Raw genomic sequence first — 12,523 nt, forward strand, 5'->3', positions numbered from 1 at the left:
ATTTGTGTTATGCTTAAGCCCATTACTGGAGCCACTGTGTCAGTCTATCTTGTTGGGGGCCTTCCTTTCATAACAATTGTGGATAACGTTGTGAAGTACGGGGATTTTAGAACATTTAATTTTGCTAACGTGGAATCTGTACATACACCATAAATCAGTTCCTCAGGCAGAACAAGGGAATAGTGTGTGCTTTAAAATCAGGAAAGGTATGCATCAGGGTTGTATCCTTTCACCGTACATACTCAATTTATATGCTGATCAAATAATGTGAGAAGCTGGACTATCTGAAGAAAAGTGTGCCATCAGGATTGCAAGAAGACTCATTAATAATTTGAGAGAGGCAGATGATACTGCCTTGCTTACTGAAGGCAAAGTGGATTTGAAGCACTTACTGGTAAAGATCAAAGACTACAGCCTTCAGTATGAATTACACTCCAACATAGTGAAAAGAAAAATCCTTACAATCGGGCCAACAAGCAACATCATGATAAACAGAGAAAAGGTGGAAGTTGTCAAGGATTTCATTTTACCTGGATACACCATCAGTGCCAGCAGTCAGTAAATAAAATGATGTACTGAACTGGGCAAATCTTCTGCATAAAGACCTCTTTAAAGTGTTGAATAGCAAAGGTGTTACTTTTTCGACTAAGGTGCACCTGACCCAAGCCACGGTATTTTCCATCACCTCATAGGCATTCAAAAGCTGGACAATGAATAAGGAAGTCTGAAGAAGAACTGATGCCCTTGAGTTATGGTGTTGGAGAAGGATACTGAATATACTATGAACTGCCAGAAGAATGAACAAATCTGTCTTGGGAGAAGTGCAGAGTGTTCCTTGGAAGCAAGGATGGAAAAATTTCATCTCATACACTTTGGACATGTTATCGGGGGGAAGAACATCATGCTTGGTAGAGGGCCAGCAAGAAAGAAGAAGACCCTCGACCAGATGGATTAGCACAGTGTCTGCAAACAATGGATTCAAACATAGCAGCCATCTAAGGTACAGCCGCAGAGCCCACCCACCGAAGTGCTTTAGGAATAGAGACATACCTACCTGACTGGCACTTGGGGGAAGCCTGTCAGCATCCTGCCCCCCCTGGAGTATGAACCCCTGCTGCTACTAGAATCTGGTGTACAAAACTATCACCAGTTCTTCTCTAGGTGGAAATGTAACAGTCTGCTCCACACACTTGATGCCCCAAAATCAGATTCTACTGAAGAATAGTGAATGGACTCTTAGGTTCACATATCTGGTAACAGCCCAAACCAGCTAGTAATAGGACATAAGTGAGTCAAGGGCTACAACATTCAAGACAGCGCAATCTAGTAGCCCATCTACGTACATTGAAAGAAAACAAAACAAGACTCAGTGACCAAATATAGATTAAATCACTACAACATCTTAGTGATGGCTCAGAGACAGCAGGCGATATCAAAACACATATAGAAGCAGACCATGATTGCTTCTACAACTCCCCAAAGTAAAGAATCAAAATCTTTTCCAAATGAAGATACAATCCTGGAATTGCCAGATACAGAATAAAAAAAAAACTAATTTACAGAATTCTTCAAGACATCAGGGATGACCTCAGAAATGAAATAAGGCAATTTACAGAAAAAGCCAAGGAACACACTGATAAAGCAGTTCAAGGTCTCAAAAAGATTATTCAAGAACATAGTGGAAAAGTTAATAAGCTGCAAGAATCCATAGAGATACAGCATTCAGAAATCCAAAAGATTAACAATAAAATTACAGAATTAGACAACGCAATACGAAGTCAGAGGAGCACACTCGAGCAATTAGAATGCAGAGTGGGAGCTCTGAAGGACCAGGGAATTGACACCAATATAGCTGGAAAAAATCAGATAAAAGAATTAAAAAAAATGAAGAAATCCTAAGAATCGTGTGGGACTCTATCAAGAAGAATAACTTGCATGTGATTGGAGTCCCAGAACGGGGAGGGATATCAGAAAACACAGAGAGAATAGTTGAAGATCTGTTGGCAGAAATCTTCCCTGACATCATGAAAGACGAAAGGATATCTATCCAAGATGCTCATCGAACCCCATTTAAGACTGATCCAAAAAGAAAATCACCAAGACATATTATCATCAAACTTGCCAAAACGAAAAATAAAGAGAAAATATTAAAATCAGCCAGGGATAAAATAAAGGTCTCCTACAAGGGAGAATCAATAAGAATAAGTTCAGACTACTCAGCAGAAACCATGCAGGCAAGAAGGCAATCGGATGACATATACAGAGCACTGAAGGGGAAAAACTGTCAGCCAAGGATCATATATCCAGCAAAACTCTCTCTGAAATATGAAGGTGAAATTAAGACATTTACAGATAAACACAAGCTTAGAGAATTTGTAAAAACCAAACCAAAGCTACAAGAAATACTAAAGGGGGAAATTGTTTGATAAGAAAAACAATAATATCAGACACCAGCACAACACAAGGTCACAGAACAGAGCATCCTGATATCAACCCAAATAGGGAAATCACAAAAACAAATTAAGATTAATTTTAAAAAGAAAAAAACACTCAAAACAGGGAATCATTGAAGTCAATATGTAAAAGATCATAATAATCTAAAAGAGGGACTAAATACAGGTGGCATAGAACTGCCATATGGTGAGGGATACAAGGCGATATAGGACAATACAAGTTAGGTTTTTACTTAGAAAAATAGGGGTAAATAGTAAGGTAACCACAAAGAGGTATAACAACTCCACAACTCAAAATAAAAACCAAGAAAAACATAACGACTCAGCAAACATAAAGTCAGATACTATGAAAAAGAGGAACACAAAATTTACAAAGAAAAATGTCTCAGCACAAAAAAGTAAGTGGAAAAATGAAATTGTCAACAACACACATAAAAAGGCATCAAAATGACAGCACTAAACACATGCTTATCTATAATTACGCTGAATGTAAATGGACTAAAGGCATCAATAAAGAGACAGAGAGTCACGGACTGGATAAAGAAACACGATCCGTCTATATGCTGCCTACAAGAGACACACTTTAGACTTAGAGACACAAACAAACTAAAACTCAAAGGATGGAAAAAATATATCAAGCAAACAATAAGCAAAAAAGAGCAGGAGTAGCGATATTAATTTCTGACAAAATAGACTTTAACGTTAAATCCACCACAAAGGATAAAGAAGGACACTACATAATGATAAAAGGAAAAATTGCCCAGGAAGATATAACCATATTAAATATTTATACACCCAATGACAGGGCTGCAAGATACATAAAACAAACTTTTTCAGAACTGAAAAGTGAGATAGACACCTCCACAATTATACCAGGAGACTTTGACACACCACTTTTGGAGAAGGACAGGACATCCAGTTAGAAGCTCAACAGAGACACGGAAGACCTAATTACAACAATCAACCAACTTGACCTCATTGACTTATACAGAACACTCCACCCAACTGCTGCAAAGTATACTTTTTTTTCTAGTGCACATGGAACATTCTCTAGAATAGACCACATATTAGGTTTTAAAACAAACATTTGCAGAATCCAAAACATTCAAATATTACAAAGCATCTTCTCAGACCACAAGGCCATAAAAGTGGAAATCAATAACGCAAAAATTATGGAAAAGAAATCAAATACTTGGAAACTGAACAATAACCTGCTCAAAAAAGACTGGGTTATAGAAGACATTAAGGAGGGAATAAAGAAATTCATAGAATGCAACGAGAATGAAAATACTTCCTATCAAAACCTCTGGGACACAGCAAAACCAGTGCTCAGAGGTCAATTTGTAATGATAAATGCACACATACTAAAAGAAGAAAGAGCCAAAATCAGAGAACTGTCCCTACAATTTGAACAAATAGAAAGTGAGCAACAAAAGAATCCATCGGGCACCAGAAGAAAACAAATAATAAAAATTAGAGCTGAACTAAATGAATTAGAGAACAGAAAAACAATTGAAAGAATTAACAAAGCCAAAACTGGTTCTTTGAAAAAATTAACAAAATTGATAAATCATTGGCCAGACTGACTAAAGAAATACAGGAAAGGAAACAAATAACCCAAATAAGAAACGAGATGGGTCACATCACAACAGACCCAACTGAAATTAAAAGAATCATGTCAGATTATTGCGAAAAAGTACACTCTAACAAGTTTGCAAACCCAGAAGAAATGGATGAATTCTTAGAAAAAACTACCTACCTAAACTAACACAATCAGAAGAACAACTAAATAGACCCATACCAAAAATGAGATTGAAACAGTAATCAAAAAACTCCCAACAAAAAAAAAACCCTGGCCCGGATGGCTTCACTGCAGAGTTCTACCAAACTTTCAGAGAAGAGTTAACACCACTACTACTAAAGGTATTTCAAAGCATAGAAAATGATGGAATATTGCCTAGCTCATTCTATGAAGCCACTATATCCCTGATTCCAAAGCCAGGTAAAGACATCACAAAAAAAGAAAATTACAGACCTATATCCCTCATGAACATAGATGCAAAAATCCTCAACAAAATTCTAGCGAATAGAATTCAACAACATATCAAAAAAATAATCCACCACGACCAAGTGGGATTTATACCAGGTATGCAAGGCTGGTTTAATATTCGAAAAGCCATTAATGTAATCCACCACATAAATAAAACAAAAGACAAAAACCACATGGTCTTATCAATTGATGCAGAAAAAGCATTTGACAAAGTCCAACACCCTTTTATGATAAAAACTCTCAGCAAAATAGGAATTGAAGGAAAATTCCTCAACATAATAAAGGGCATCTTTTTATACAAAGCCAACAGCCAACATCACTCTAAATGGAGAGAGCCTGAAAGCATTTCCCTTGAGAACGGGAACCAGACAAGGATGCCCTTTATCACCACTCTTATTCAACATCGTGCTGGAAGTCCTAGCCAGGGCAATTAGGCTAGACAAAGAAATAAAGGGTATCCGGATTGGCAAGGAGGAAGTAAAGTTATCACTATTTGCAGATGACATGATTTTATACACAGAAAACCCTAAGGAATCCTCCAGAAAACTACTGAAACTCGTAGAAGAGTTTGGGAGAGTCTCAGGTTATAAGATAAACATACAAAAATCACTTGGATTCCTCTACATCAACAAAAAGAACATCGAAGAGGAAATCACCAAATCAATACCATTCACAGTAGCCCCGAAGAAGATAAAATACTTAGGAATAAACCTTACCAAAGATGTAAAAGACCTATATAAAGAAAACTACAAGTACTACTACAAGAAACTGAAATGGACCTAGTTAAGTGGAAAAACATACCTTGCTCATGGATAGTTAACATAGTAAAAATGTCTATTTTACCAAAACCCATCTATACATACAATGCACTTCCAATCCAAATTCCAATGACATTTTTTAATGTGATGGAGAAACAAATCACCAACTTCATATGGAAGGGAAAGAAGCCTCAGACAAGCAAAGCATTACTGAAAAAGAAGAAGAAAGTGGGAGGCCTCATTCTACCTGATTTTAGAACCTATTATACAGCCACAGTAGTCAAAACAGCCTGGTATTTGTACAACAACAGGCACATAAACCAATGAAACAGATCTGAGAACCCAGGTATAAATCCATCCACATATGAGCAGCTGATATTTGACAAAGGGCCAGTGTCAGTTAATTGGGGAAAAGATAGTCTTTTTAACAAATCGTGCTGGCATAACTGGATATCCATTTGCAAAAAAATGAAACAGGACCCATACCTCACACCATGCACAAAAACTAACTCCAAGTGGATCAAAGACCTAAACTAAAGACTAAAACAATAAAGATCATGGAAGAAAAAATAGGGACAACTTTAGGAGCCCTAATACAAGGCATAAACAGAATACAAAACATTACCAAAAATGACGAAGAGAAACCAGATAACTGGGAGCTCCTAAAAATCAAACACCTATGCTCATCTGAAGAGTTCACCAAAAGATTAAAAAGACCACCTACAGATTGGGAAAGAATTTTCAGCTACGACATCTCTGACCAGTGCCTGATCTCTAAAATCTGTATGATTCTGTTAAAACTCAACCACAAAAACACAAACAACCCAATCAAGAAGTGGGCAAAGGATATGAACACACACTTCACTAAAGAAGATATGCAGGCAGCTAACCGATACATGAGAAAATGCTCTCGCTCATTAGCCATTAGAGAAATGCAAATTCAAACTATGATGCGATTCTGTCTCACTCCAACAAGGCTGGCATTAATCCAAAAAACACAAAATAATAAATGTTGGAGAGGCTGCAGAGAGATTGGAACTCTTATACACTGCTGGTGGGAATGTAAAATGGTACAACCACTTTGGAAATCTATCTAACGTTTTCTTAAACAGTTAGAAATAGAACTACCATACAACCCAGAAATCCCGCTCCTCGAAATATACCCTAGAGAACTAAGAGCCTTCACACAAACAGATATATGCACACCCATGTTTATTGCAGCTCTGTTTACAATAGCAAAAAGCTGGAAGCAACCAAGGTGTCCCATTAACGGATGAATGGTTAAATAAATTGTGGTATATTCACACAATGGAATACTACACATTAATAAAGAACCATGACGAATCTGTGAAACATTTCATAACGTGGGGGAACCTGGAAGGCATTATGCTGAGCGAAATTAGTCAGAGGCAAAAGGACAAATATTGCATAAGACCACTATTATAAGATCTTGAGAAATAGTATAAACTGAGAAGAACACATACTCTTGTGGTTACAAGGTGAGGAGGGAGGGAGGGTGGGAGAGGGTTATTTACTGATTAGTTAGCAGATAAGAACTACTTTAGGTGAAGGGAAGGACAATACTCAATACACGGAAGGTCAGCTCAACTGGACTGGACCCAAAACAAAGAAGTTTCTGAGATAAACTGATAGCTTCAAACATCAGTGGAGCATGGCGGGGGTCTGGGGACTATGGCTTAAGGGGACTTCTAAGACAATTGGCAAAATAATTCTATTATGAAAACATTCAGCATCCCACTTTGAAATGTGGCGTCTGGGGTCTTAAGTGCTAACAAGTGGCCATCTAAGATGCATCAGTTGGTCTCAACCCATCAGAATCAAACGAGAATGAAGAACACCAAGGTCACAAGATAACCATGAGCCCAAGAGACAGAAAGGGCCACATGAACCAGAGACTTACATCATCCTGAGACCAGATGAACTAGATGGTGCCCGGCCACAACCGATGACTGCCCTGACAGGGAGCACAACAGAGAACCCCTGAGGGAGCAGGAGATCAGTGGGATGCAGACCCCAAATTCTCATAAAAAGACCAGACTTAATGGTCTGATTAAGACTAGAGGCATCCCAGCTGTCATGGTCCCCAAACCTTCTGTTGGCCCAGAATAGGAACCATTCCCGAAGACAACTTATCAGACACGGAAGGGACTGGACAATGGGTTGGAGAGAGATGGTGGCTAAGAGTGAGCTACTTGTATCAGATGGACACTTGAGACTGTGTTGGCATCTCCTGTCTGCAGGGGAGATAGGAGGGTAGAGAGGGTTAGAAACTGGCAAAATTGTCAGAAAGGAGAGACTGGGAGGGCTGACTCATTAGGCGGAGAGCAAGTGGGTGTATGGAGTAAGGTGTATATAAGCTTATATGTGACAGACTGACTTGATTTGTAAACGTTCACGTAAAGCTCAATAAAAATTATTAAAAAAAACATAGCAGCCATTTTGAGGATGGCGCAGGGACAGGCAGTGTCTCATTCTGCTGTACACAGAGTCACTATGAGTCAGAATGGACTAAACAGCACCAAACAACAACAACAAAGATGGTAGTGTGGATACATATCCTGTTATGTAATCTTCAAAGAGTATTACAATCAGACAGCTAGAAAACTTATCTAAGGGAAAATAAGAGGCCAAAGTTCATACCAGCAGGAGCCTGCATTAATATCATAGCAAGAAACAGGTCATGGTTATTGCAGCCAGGAAATTAGCATCTATATCCAACTGAAGAAGAACTCAAGATATGTATACTTGGAAACTAAATCCACATCCCAATAGGAACCCTGGTGGCACAGCGTTTAAGAGTTACAGCTGCTAACCAAAAGGTCAGCAGTTCAAATCCACCAAACGCTCCTTTGAAAACCATGTGGCAGTTCTACTCCTTCCTATAGAGTTGCTGTGCATCAGAAACCACTTGATGGCAATAGTAATGGGCAGCAGTAAATACGGCATATTTATTACAGTCAAGAGGTTAGCATGCATACCCAAAGAAAAACACGATGGGTTAAAACAAGCTCTAAGACTAAATATTTACCTAGAATATAGTAATAATATTGAAGTCAAGGTCATTACAGCCATAAAGTTAGCACTTATAGCCAAAGAAATAAGAGGTCAGAATTAATAAAACCTGGAATTCATCCAAATCCTAACATAAAGTGAGGGGCACAATGCTACAACCTCCATATACAAGGAGAAAGGAGGTTAGGGTTCAAAGAATCATGAGCCCAAAATCATATTTTAATAAGAGATACATTATGCTTCTTAAAGCCAGGAAGCTACATTCACATACTACTTAAGAGAAGATCAGGGTTCATAAAGCCCTGGTCTGACTCAAATTGTGCTAAGAATTGTGTTATGTTTCCTACAAGCAGGTAAGTAGCAACCACGTTCACGGACAAAAACAGATTAGGGTTCATAAAGCTAACAGCCTACATCCATATTTTAGTGAAAATGGCCCATGGTTCTCATGGCCAGGGAGCTAGAATCCATATCCTATGAAACGTAAAGACAGAGTTTAAAGAATGCAAATCCGAGTAAAAATCTGAAACTGGATCTGAATATTAAACAGGCCGTGGTTGTTAGAGTCAAGAAACTCCTATGTTGGGAGACTGAAGGTCAGGGTTCATTGAGCCAGAAAAATGCATCCATAAAACATAGCCAAGGGAAAAGGGGGCCACAGTAAGTACAGCCAGATAGGTAGTATTCATATTCATGATTAAAGATGGTCAGAGTCCATATGAAAGGAAATTTGCCTTAATAACCTACTTAAAAAAAGATACATGGCTTGTGAGGCCTGGAAATTAGCATCTATACCCAGAGAAACATGAAGGCAGGATTCATAAAGAAGAGCTTTAACGTATGTACTAGTGAGAAAAGGGTCATTTAAACAAAGCTAGAAAGGGAATATCCATAACCTTAAAACAATATCTGTCTTTAGTTTTGTTTTTTTTTTTACTAAGATATTGACATAATAGTAAAGATTATGTCATGGTTGTTACAAAAAGGAAGTTAGCAACCATATCCAAAGGAAAAAGAATAACAAAAAAGATCAGGTTTCACAGAGCCAGGAGCTTGACCCATATTCTGGTAATGAAATAGTCAAAGGCAGCACGGTTGGAAAGCTAGCATCCTATTCAAGCAGACAAGAGGCCAGGGTTCACAGAGCTTGTTCCATGCACATATTTTTTTAATAAGGAATATGACGTGAGTGTTACAGCCAGAATCTGCTAATAGAGAAGTTCATGATTCACAGAGCCAAGAGACTAAATCAACACCCTATGAAGTAATGGGGCATGGTTGTTACAGAATCATGCCCCATACTGGCATCTATATTAAAGAGAGGGAAGGGAAGGGTTCTTTTATCAAAGTTGATGTCAATATCCTGTTGAGAATTAGGCCTTGGATTTCAGCCAGGAATCCAGCACCAGTATGTAAAAACAAACAGTTGTATGTAAGGGATAAGGAAATCATGCTACATCTTAGTAAGAATTAGGAATGGTGCTTTCAGCCAGGACGTCAACATTTATATTCAATGGAGAGGAAGTCATTGTACGTGGAGCAAGTACTGACCATTGTACATGGAGCAAGTACTGACCAGTACATCTGGCTCATAGCAACCCCAGATATTGCAGAGTAGTAATGTACTCCACAGGTTTTTTTGTTTTCTAAGTTTATGCCCTTTGGGAAGTAGATAGCCAGAACTTTCACTTGAGGGGCCTCTATGTGGACTCAAACTGTCAATCGTTCTGTTAGCAGTCATATGTTTAATGGTTTGGGGCACCCAGAAGATAGTGTCATAATTTAAGGAGTGAGCATGTTAAAATTAACAGATCTAATGGCTGGTGGAGCCACTGTGGAAAAGGGTCTGAGCATTTCCCAAAGCAACGATTGTTCTACCACCACACCAGCAGACAAGTGCAGCTCAGGGCTTTTACTGAGAGCTGGAGCTCTCTTTTTGCACAAGTCCACCTACAAAAGTATAATAGGAGCCTAATTTGTAAGAGCCAGAAGTTGCATACTAAGCTTACCCTGCTTGAACCACACCAGAGGCCGTTTGTTAGTGCAAAAAGGTGGTGGACGGCAGGAGTTCTACACTGGACACCCCGGGGGGATCCCCAGAGAAGCAGAATGACTGACCAGAAGGTGGTGCCCAGGAAGGGTAAAACGTCCACCTACGTTACATACCGTAGGGTTCCTTTGCTTCGATTCTCCAAAGGGCAATGCTGGATAAATGCAGAGGAGCTGTGTGGTGGCCAGGCCTCAGCTCAGGAGCACTGGGTGTGCAGATGGAAGTGTGAAGGGTGGACTGCTTGGGGATACCATCATGGCCAGTACCTTGTGGGTATGGATTCCCACACCCCGGTTGGAACACTGTGTTAGAAGGGGTCTCCAGACTTTACCCTGGGACAAAGACAGTGATCAGGTCATGGGATGTGTTCTTGTCATTTCTCAGGAGGGCTGGGGTACTCACAATGGGATTGGGAAGAGAGAGACAAAACGAAAACAAAGACGAAAGCACCGTGGAACTAAGATGAGTATGTTTTCCTGAGTATTCTCGCCTACACTGCCTGGAAATCCTGGGTGTGGATCCACCACCGACTGGGCCACGGCCCTGGAAGTGGCCTGGTTCTTCCAGTGGACAGATTTTGTCCCAGTGCCTGGAGCACAGGTGGTGGCTGAGGCGGAAACAGCCTACAACCATCCAGACCAACAGCATCAGTGTCAGCACCGCTGCCCTCCACCAAGGGGAGCCAAGCCAGGCACAGGGGCAGGGCCATGGGTTCAGAGGTCACACCGTGGGCCTAAGGATTGGCAGAACGCTTTCAGGGCCCCGGACGCTGCCCCCTTTCTCCTCCCCGTCCAGGCCCAGGCCAGTCCAGCGGCATTAAACAGCCCCCGTCTGCCCGCCCGGCCGCCCCACAACCGCCAGCCAGCCAGCCTGCCTGCCTTCTCTCCGTCTCTGGCAGCAGCCCCTCAGCCCTCGGTCCAGAGCTCTTTCGGGACCCGCCCTGAGGGAAGGCAGGAGCTAGGCCACCTTCACCCAGCCACCATGGTCCACGTGAGGGCGTCCGAAGTCCGGCAGCTGCGGCACAACAAGTTCGTGGTCGTCATGGGGGACTCGGTGCAGAGGGCCGTGTACAAGGACCTGGTGCTCCTGCTGCAGAAGGACTGCCTGCTCTCAAGCAGTCCCCTGAAGGCCAAGGGCGAGATGAGCTTCTAGCAGGACAGGCTGCTGCACGGCGGCGGGTGGGGCCGTATGCACAACGGGACCCACTACCGCGAAGTCCGCGAGTTCTGCTCCACACACCACCTTGTGCGCTTCTACTTCCTCACACGCGCCTACTCCCGGTACGTGGAGAAAGTCCTGCTGGAGCTGCTGAGGGGCGAGCACGGCCCAGACGTGGTCATCATGAACTCCTGCCTCTGGGACCTGTCCAGGTATGGCCAGGATTCCATGTGGAGCTACAGGAGGAACCTGGAGACCCTGTTCTGGTGCCTTCGCTAGGTCCTGCCCGAGTCCTCTCTCGTGGTGTGGAACACTGCCATGCCAGTGGCTGAGACGGTCTCGGGGGGTTTCCTCCCGCCTGAGGGCATGCCCCCGACCTCGTGCCTGCGGGATGATGTGGTGGAGGCCAATTTCTACAGCGCCGCTGAGGCCAGCAGGCTCCGCTTCAACGTGCTGGACTTGAATTTCCACTTCCGGCACTCCGGCAGCACAGGCAGGCAGATGGCGTGCACTGGAACCAACACGCTCATCGAAGGCTCTCGCAGCTGCTGCTGGCCCATCTGGGCGACATCTCGGGCGTGGACCTGCCCTGCGACAACCCGGTGGGCAGGTGGATCTGGGAAGGCCCTGGGAGCCGTCTCAGAGGGCCCGCGGACGACAGACTGCTCCAGCACCACTGAGGTGAATCCAGTGAGGTAGGCCCCGCCTCGACGCCCGCCTAGACCCGCGTGCCCGATCGCTTAGTCGCGGAGACCCCCTATTTCCCTGCCCCAGGTTCCCAGGTGCTTCCGGCGGCACCGCCATGGCTCCAGTTTGCCCTGGAACCAATCCCTGCAGCGCCAGCCATGCTCTGGCGACCCCTCTGCACTGCACGCTAGGTATGGCGAGGAAGCAAACCTGACAGCTGGCCGGCTGCCCCGCAACGCCGGAATACATACGGCCTCTGATTAGCACCAGCGCCGCGTGGTTCACCGGGCTTCTCCGCCTTACCCTCCAGGTACCCCCCGCAGAGCCACAGAGG

At 42.6% G+C, this 12,523-nt stretch overlaps 1 pseudogene; it reads left to right on the plus strand.

Moving 5' to 3' along the window:
- Positions 1–9,613: 9,613 nt before the first annotated feature.
- Positions 9,614–12,182, plus strand: LOC135229513 (PC-esterase domain-containing protein 1B-like; annotated as a pseudogene).
- Positions 12,183–12,523: the final 341 nt, after the last annotated feature.

The sequence above is a fragment of the Loxodonta africana genome, unplaced genomic scaffold, assembly GCF_030014295.1.
Source record: "Loxodonta africana isolate mLoxAfr1 unplaced genomic scaffold, mLoxAfr1.hap2 scaffold_33, whole genome shotgun sequence".
NCBI lineage: Eukaryota > Metazoa > Chordata > Mammalia > Proboscidea > Elephantidae > Loxodonta > Loxodonta africana.